This window comes from Amblyomma americanum, chromosome 9 (assembly GCF_052857255.1).
Source record: "Amblyomma americanum isolate KBUSLIRL-KWMA chromosome 9, ASM5285725v1, whole genome shotgun sequence".
Lineage (NCBI taxonomy): Eukaryota > Metazoa > Arthropoda > Arachnida > Ixodida > Ixodidae > Amblyomma > Amblyomma americanum.
Genome location: NC_135505.1, coordinates 102,734,397 through 102,743,702, shown reverse-complemented (window position 1 = coordinate 102,743,702; position 9,306 = coordinate 102,734,397). Strand labels below are relative to the sequence as shown.

The 9,306-nt window shown below is 42.4% G+C and overlaps 1 non-coding gene across 1 annotated transcript; it reads left to right on the top strand.

The window, feature by feature from the left end:
* Positions 1-8,754: 8,754 nt before the first annotated feature.
* Positions 8,755-8,826, top strand: TRNAS-ACU (transfer RNA serine (anticodon ACU)). The gene has a single exon. It is a non-coding gene; the product is annotated as a tRNA-Ser (tRNA).
* Positions 8,827-9,306: the final 480 nt, after the last annotated feature.

Below are 9,306 nucleotides of genomic sequence, written 5' to 3'. Positions count from 1 at the left end.
AGCGTTTAACCGAATCAGGTTCAGTCTCACGGAGCTTACGTTCAACCAATGACAAATATTGTCGTCCTCATGGAAATTATCGCGGAGACCAGTTGCCTGCCGAGATATAATGAGGAGAGTGTGGTTTATAAAGTTAGGCATATAAAAAGTATCAAGAATTATCCCCGAAAGCATACTCTCAGTGCACGCACTTTTAAAGCAGCAATGCTTAAACAAGAATACACTGTTGCGAGAAAGCATACAAGACACTCCAATGAGCGCTGTCCCAAATGCGCACCTGGGAGGGTTTATATTTTTTTAAATTTCAAGCGCAAGGGTTCCGAATATTTGTCTGGGTAGTATTCATCTGTGTAGATATATTTGCCTTTGAATAATGCACGATTTGAGGCTTTGACAGCTTTTTAGACTTAGAACTGCCAAATCGTCAAATTGCTTTACTTCGAGATCGTAAGATTGTCATCCTTGCACCCATTTGTCTAGGGGCCTATGAATAGCTTTCTACTCAGTAAAATACCTTATTGAGCATGAAAACCGATACTACGACACGGTGCTGTCTTGAAAAATCCTTCTTAGCTTCTTGTATTTAATGTACAAAATTAGAAGCGTCTCTACAAAAAAAATCTGCGTAGTTAGTCATACCATTCGCTGATTGTTCGAGATAGTGATAACATCATAGGGTCACGTGGCTTGACCGAGCCCTGATAGGTCGACATGGTATTTGACGTCAGTCATGGGGCCACTTGAAATGGCTGAGTTGGCAGGTGACAAGGCCGAGCGTTGATCATTCGTCATGGTGTGTGCCTTTATGAGACCACGTGACATGGCCGAGTTTCAGGTGTGCAGGCAGGTCCTTTTGACACGTGACATGGCCCAGTAAAGCGGCGGGCTCGGCAGAAGTTAGCAGCTGCACTTGGTTGCATGCAGACCCGTCTAGGGAGGTCCGCGTATCACATTAGAAAAGAGCCCAAATAAACGCTGCCTGTGTCTATTGAAATAGAAAATCACCGCAAAGCGGAGAGGTTTAACACGTAAGTATGCCAGTGCAGTTGGATTATCGGCGGCTGCATGGTTTCAGCTTATGAGAGAAGCAGAAATGAAGGAGTAGAGAAGCAGACCGAGCGGATTTCAGACTTTATTTCGATTGCATTCTCCACGAACAATGCAATTAAGCGTCTATTAAATTTTATATCATGCCTTTTCAAGAACTTGGTTCAAGAAAACTCTTATTTGGCTTCAGAAAAATTATTTGCTAAATTGGTTGCAAAGATACTCTGCTCTGTTTTCTTGGCGAATTTAGTCCCTTTTATTACTACGATTAATTTTGCAAATTTCTCCATCCGTAAATCTTTGGAATAATCATAATGTGTAGAATCCGCAATCAGTACCTTTATTTGGCTTCCTAATGCTACCTATAGCACTAAACATTGGTCTCAGACCTCGTGGCAAATATTTTTTATGCAATTAACTTCTCAAAAATACTTTAAGGTTCTTAAAGAAGAAAACAACGACCATTATTCTGGTTGGAACCGGTTCTACCCAAGAATTCTGTCAATCAATACAAGACACGCTTTCCGTACAACTTGGTCCACATGCAATTACCTATTTGAAAGAAATCCGAGGAATCAAATAAAGAAAATGCTACGGACAGTTTTAAGGTTAATGTTGTCCAGTCTCTACATTCAGTGCTGTCTTTTTTTTATGCATCTCGTTAATTTTCTGTCTCCTGCTCAGAGCTCTCCAGTTGCTTTACTGCGGAGCCTATTGGGTTTTACTACCTTGCAGTGCATTCTGATAATGTTATTGCTTTGTCAACTCTTTGGACTCAAAGGAAGCTGCAAAAAACAATGGCATCTCCATGGGTGATCTGCAGCGCAATTTGGAGACATTGCAGTTTCTTTTCCTGTATATAAACAATAATTTCGCAGAACATGGACTCATCCCCGCAAAGGCATTTTCAATAAATTAGACCTCATGCAAATGTGGTACACCAATGCTCTTGAAAACTACATGATCATTTAAATCACACTGCAATGTAGCACATGGGGGCAAAACATCTGTTATAAATATATTTTATATTACATATGTTTTATTCGTATTACGTTATATGTTTGGGCCTGGTAGCAACATTTTATTTCAAGAGCATTTTAGATTCATTTGCGGGAAAAATCTATCTTCTCGTTGGCAGCATTTCCTGCTTTAGACATCAATGAGGTTTCTGGTGTTGTGTGGCAGGCACTAGCAAGGAGTTAGTGTCGGTCACGACGTACTCGTTCAAAGATTTGACGTGATGATATTTAGGGGTATTTTCAATCATTTTCCAAAAAACTGCTTCGCTATCGTGGAGTTCGCACTAATGTGTGATTCTGTGATTTTAGTTTTTCTATTAATTACTAGGTCGTGTTGTTTCTCGGTGTATTGCATTGCAATACGCAAATGAAAAAGTCTTCAGGGCTACTCCAGCATCATCCGATGTTTCTACGGTGGCTCCGAACGATCGACACAGTAAATGTTATGAACTGGTACTTATACCACCGTTGAAGCCGATACCTTTTAAACAACATTTGGTCCCTCTCAACAACGAAGCCTCTTCTTCGTCTGCCATTTTGTCCTTTTCTTCATTTTATTCATCACGTTCGCCTCCACAGCAAGGACAACGAAATCACGTAGCGATGTCACAGTGAATACTATGCATGTTTAAAAGCAGTTTCGATCTATATTGTTATTGAGGGGGTTCTCGGCGCACATTCTGATCTACATCTTAGTAATAACTGGCAAACAAATAAAAAATATCAAAATGTAAAAATGTAGACGTTTAAAAACAGCGTGTGCCTCAACATAGCACAACTGTGCGTGGCTTCGTATACTGAGATTAAACGTTGTCCCTGCTTGGACAAGAAATTCCACTACCAGCGGTCGTGATGGTGCACGTGGCAGCGATCTTAGCGCAGAGATTAGCGCCCCTCACAGCGCAGCGACGCTATGAAGTTAGAAGACAAAGCGGGAAAGAAATCTTAGTTTGACGATTTCCTTTTTTTATTTTAACGGCATTCTCGAGCAACGGGTGATGCGGCTCTTTGTCTCGCTGCTAGTTTTTCTTTTTTTTTTCTCTTCTCCTCTGTTTTGCCTCAAGCGGAATTGATTGGTTCGCTGAACGCATCGAAGCGTCGAAAGCGGTGCTTTGCATAGCGACAGTACATTACGGAAATGGCCGCAATGCCGCAGTGATTGCTTCGTTGGGTCCTAAAAAGCGTTTCATTTCCGGACTGCTTCAGTTGCTCAATACAGTGAACAAAGAAAAATTGTGACCTGTGGCTTTGCGCTGCGGAGTAATATTGGACCAAGCTTCATCATGTCAGTGCCCAAAGTTGTTTTTGGAGCACTAGGGAGCGCAAGAGATATCGTGTGCTAAATATACTACAGAACATTTATGATCAAATGAACTTTGTATGACTTCACCATTGAAATTGGTGATGTGCATTGCCAGTTTTGCATTTTCTGCTAGAAGCAATATTTATTACAAGCAAACTTCTTAGTTCTATTTCCTGGAAGTTAATAAACGCCGTGCGGTCTAATTTAACACTCAGCCCTACTTTACAATGGCATTTATAGCCCGTGTTTCGCTTCGTGTGGTTAAACCGTACGATTTGCGTTTATTAAAAGATTGACTAGAAAGGAACAAAACTTGGAGAACAACCAAGTAAAGAAGACATCAGATATGTTGGGCGATCATTGCACAGTTTATTCGAAGTCGTATTTTGTTTTTTCTTACCATCCGCGCAGTACTTGTACACTGAGAATTAAAAGTGTCGTTACGCAATAGTTTCCAATAGGCACGCTTGGCGTGTTGAGTGCTACAGCTCTCGTTAGAACTTATTTGTCGGTCTCACTCTTTTTCTCCCCGTTTGTTGTCACATGAGTTGCGCACATATTTCTATGCACCTAGTGACAGAGGAAGAAAATTGTGTCGGGTCGAGGGGCAGATGTCGACCACTATCTGAGCGCGGTTATTTTAACTTCTGGCAACAAGCACTCTCAGCATGACAACTGTGTGAACATCCCGAGGTCTTCTCAGTGAGTAGACTCCCTTGCTTTATTATTCCTTCACTTTGCCAAAACCGTTCGCGGCGTGATGTTCGCGGCAATATCACTTCCAAATCCAACCATCCACAATACCAAAATCAACAGTGGGAGTATTTATCCGAAACGTCATCATAATGTTTTATTTCTTTGTTGTTCTGTGCTTTCTTTTTTTACTTATACTCGGTTGTTTTGGTTTTTAGTGCATTTTCAAACAATTCACATGTGTAACACGACTAGTCTTTTCTTTATGTTTTGATCTTATAATTCTTCTTGAATACATTCTATAACTGCTATTTAAACTTTATGTACCATGCCCTACAATGTATTTTTCCTATTGAGCTTTGCCGCGTCAATACTTTCGGGTTTCATTTTTTTCCTTCATATTTGCTTCTGTATACTTCCTTGCTTATCCTGTGCTTACATCGCTTTATGTACACCTTACTCAGTGTCTTGGGGCCGTGTATAGTATTTTGTATAAATAAATGCAAACTTGCCTGCACGCGCCTCGTGGGCTCACACTGAGACGCATCTTCTCAGCAAATTAATATGTATTAAACACTGGAAATGAGAAGATGTCTTTTAAGGGTGAACGTATAGTTCACTTGCTCCAGGCAGGACCGCGTCATTGTTTCGGCGACATATTTCAACTTTTTCTCTTTCTTTAATTCATCACGGTCTCGCACTGAACTGCTGTTAAAAATAAACGCTCCCCCTTCGGAGCTGTCGTCAACCACATAGTACACAGCAACTTCACTGTTTGCTTGAAATTTTTGCATGTCTATAGATTTAAAGGGGCTCAGAAATTATTACATTGGATTCCGTACGTAATGTGAAATTCTACATATAGTATTACGCAGCAAATTTTTGTACTCTGGTATGACAAGAGGGCTCCTGTCATCACTGCGCAAACCCGCCGGAGAATGCAATCTAAGCCCCAACTGGATCTACAGGGCAAAGGGTCTGAAAGCGGCTACTGCGAGGTTTTGTTCATTAAGCTACGTACCTCAGTATGTCCTGTGAATGGTTTGAGGGCTTACCTCGCCTGCGCAGGTTGAAAAACATGTGGACATGAAACACACATTGAAGCAGTTAGACGGATGACAATACTTGGAAACGACCGTCTCCTACTCTCGTAAAGTCTCCTACGTTTAGGACATACTGCTAGCGGAGTCCAATTGAAAATACGAGTTGAGAAGTGAAGGGGACCAAAATGGGAAACAGAGAGTTCAATTCTCTGAGATTTTAGCAACCTTACCAACGATACTATATTGCAGAATATAGTAAAAGAATACATTTGCAAGGATACACATAAAACAAAACGCACGAAATCTTTGTTCATGAAATTTCCTCATGTCCTACTTCAGTCTGCATTCGTGGACCTCTACTTGTCGAGATTCTTTTCTGCTTTTAATGTACAGCACATTTTTGTAGCGGTGGCTCAGTGGTTATGGCACTCGGCTGCTGGCCCGAAAGACGCGGGTTCGATCCCGGCCGCGGCGGTCGAATTTCGATGGAGGCGAAATTCTAGAGGCCCATGTACTGTTCGATGTCAGTGCACGTTAAAGAACCCCAGGTGGTCGAAATTTCCGGAGCCCTTCGCTACGGCCTCTCTTATAGCCTGAGTTGCTTTGGGACGTTAAGCCCCCGTAAACTAAAAACATTTTTATAGCAAATAAATGGTAGTGAAGCTTGTCTGACGCGATACAAGGTTGCAATCTTTTGGCAAAACAGCCTGCGATCAGTACAGTTCTCAAGACCACCCAGAGCATCGAAGCATTCAGTCGGTTGTCGTCGCCTGCTTCCTAGAGCGTCAGCTACTAGAGGTTTCGGAGCAGACGATCTGTCTTGCAAAATAATTAAATGAAGTACATGTCGAAACAAAATGCTTTATCAAGAGGTCAAATAAACTGGCTGTTAGGATTCTGTGACGAAGCTTTTAGTTTGAGAGCCATTAAAAAAGTTTACGGAAGTGGTGCAGTTATTCTTAACTTAACGAAGCATGTCGAATAAAAAAATATATACAACAAATTCAATTAGACTGTGTGGACCAAGCCGTTTTTTGTACTGCGCCGTTCCATGTTTAATCTAAAACAAACGTCTTGAAACTGAACTCGGCCTATGTTTGAAGTGTTTAAATTCCTTTACCTGTTTCTTTTTAATTAAAGGGCCACATTGAGAAGGAATCGAAGTTGTTTAAATACATACAATCAAGCTTCAACTTTTTGAGTGCAAAACTGAGAGAGCACATGTGGATATTTATAAAATTATGCCACTTGCAGCGCAAACCAGATGTTTCAACTGCACTCAACTTTCAAGATTCTGTTAAAAGGTCGATGTAGAGAACTGCGGTGTGATAAAAAGAAAAAAACTCAGCTCTTATAGTGAAGTAGCGCGCTGGTTTGGACAGCTTGTACTGATAAGCCTCTACATCGCGCTTCCCGCCTCCTGCGATCCGAAGAGGACAGAAAACTTCAAGGATGAATCAAGAAGCTGGTACTTAGTAATGGAATGATTTATCTATATAACATATTTTAGGGTGGTTTTCGGTTTCTCGCGAAGCCATTACGCACGACAAAAATTTCGATTAGCAGCTCTTTATTTAAAGGAAATGCTGCCGAGCTTGTTTATCTGACAATGATCTCTTAGTGCAGGCTTAGAGACGACTGGCAAGTTAAACTCAGACAAAAAAAAACGTTACCTTAAATGAAAGGAAATTAAAGGTAAATATTAATACTACACGCTCGTTAGAGCTACCAAGCGTGTAAATAAGTTAGCGTCAAATAAAATATTCCTACCGCAGCGGTGGCGAAGTGGTTTAGCATCCGCCTCGCATGCGGGAGGTGCGGGGCTCGAACCCCAGTGCCGCCGGGTACCCACCAGTGATACAATGGGTACGAGCTTTCCCCTGGTCTGGTGCTCGGCTTATTTAGGGTGAAATGCTTGAAAAGATTGGTCTTTGACCCCACCTTGAGAATCAAAAATACCTTGTGCCATGGCGCTGTTTGGAAATAGATGCCTTGCGCCATTAAAATCCCTTATCATCATAAAATAACCCTGGTACGGATGCGGATTGGGCCTCCCGCTGTTGTTTTTATCTCAGGCTGTGTTTGAAGGATTCCGCTCAGCTCAGCCTTGTAGCAGGTATTTGCAGCAGCAGTACAAGTGTAATTGCGAAAATGCTCGCTTATGCCATTGGATGTAGTGGGCGCAATATAAGGTGTTACAGGGAAGACTAAGTAATTTAAAAATAGGATTCGTGAGCTAAAAACATAGCTTTCGCGGCATGGTCATGCGAGCGTTGGCGCACACCAGAAAACCCGTGAGTAATTTTAACTAGTAAGCTGGTGAACTAATGTAAAATAATTAACTTTTTAACTATTACACTTAGGCACCTGGTTGCAATTAGAGATCTGTAGCCGGTCGTTACTTATTTTTCTAATTGTTTCACTCCCGAGTCGAAGCTACGTAGTTTACCACACCCCTGCATTAAAATGTCATCTCGTCTGCAAAGACTCCAATTAAGATGTTAGAAATATCAATAAAGTTAGAGAAGTGGTACCTGCTTCTACGCCGTCAGCAAATGAATCAAGAGCTACGTGTGTGATGGTGTTTTTTTTCCACTAAGCCCCAAAGCGTGAGAAACTGCGTCCCTTGAAGTAACTTCACGCTTTATATTCATAGAACTTGTTCCAAAAGTTTCACTGGCACGCATACGTTCTACAAAAAATCTTTGAAGCCCAATTACAATGATTTCTTTATATAGCTGTACATTTATATACACAGTGATACATATGGTTCCTGCAGTTTTTCGAGGCCAGAAACTTCTGCGTTGTCCTCGTGGCTAATGAGGAAGTTCGGAGGAATCTGGTTCATTAAGGCCGTGTAGTCTGGGGAAAAGGCTGTTTTCTGAACGCGCCGCTTATGAGTACCACTTGGCGGTGGCTACTCGCGGGTTGTGTGCGCTGGTATGCCTATCACTACCACTGTTTTATCTCGAGAGCGGCAAACGAAGAATCGCTAAGTAGGTTTTCATTCAGCGGTCGTTTTACTCTAAATGACCGGGGCCTTAGGTTCCCATACAAGTTTTCCCACACTGGTCGTAAAACCCGTGACGTATCCTCAACATGAAAAACACGAGTGAATGCACCCACCGCGGTGGCTCAGTGGTTGGGGCGCTCGTCTACTGATCCGGAGTACTCGGGTTTCAACCCGACCGCGGCGGCTGCGTTTTGATGTAGGCGAAACGCCAAGGCGCCCGTGTGCTGTGCGATGTCAGTGCTCGTTAAAGATAATAATAATAATAATAATAATAATAATAATAATAATAATAATAATAATAATAATAATAATAATAATAATAATAATAATAATAATAATAATAATAATAATAATAATAATAAACGGTTTTGGGGAAAGGAAATGGCGCAGTATCTGTCTCATATATCGGCGACATTTGAATCGCGCCGTTAGGGAAGGAATAAAGGAGGGTGTGAAAGAAGAAAGCAAGAAAAGGTGCCGTAGTGGAGGGCTCCGGAATAATTTCGACTACCTGGGGATCTTTAACTTTCGCTGACATCGCAAAACACACGGGCGCCTTAGCGTTTTTCCTTCATAAAAACTCAGCCGCCGTGGTCGGGTTCGTACCCGGGAACTCCGGATCAGCAGCCGAGCCCCGCCGCGGTGGCTCAGTGGTTAGGGCGCTGGACTACTGATCCGGAGTTCCCGGGTTCGAACCCGACCGCGGCGGCTGCGTTTTTATGGAGGAAAAACGCTAAGGCGCCCGTGTGCTGTGCGATGTCAGTGCACGTTAAAGATCCCCAGGTGGTCGAAATTATTCCGGAGCCCTCCACTACGGCACCTATTCTTCCTTTCTTCTTTCACTCCCTCCTTTATCCCTTCCCTTACGGCGTGGTTCAGGTGTCCAAAGATATATGAGACAGATACTGCGCCATTTCCTTTCCCCCAAAAACCAATTATTATTATTAGCCGAGCGCCATAGCCACCGCGGCGGGTGTTAAAGATCCCCAGGGGGTCGAAATTATTCCGCAGCCCTCCACTACGCTACCTCTTCCTTCTTTTCTTTTCTTAGTCCCTCCTTTATCCCTTCCATTACGGCGATGTTCGGGAGTCAGCCGAGATGTGACAGATACAGCGCCATTTCCTTTCCCCAAAAACCAATTTTCAGTTTTCAAGTGAATGAAACCTTGCACGGAAGCCGAAGCCAGC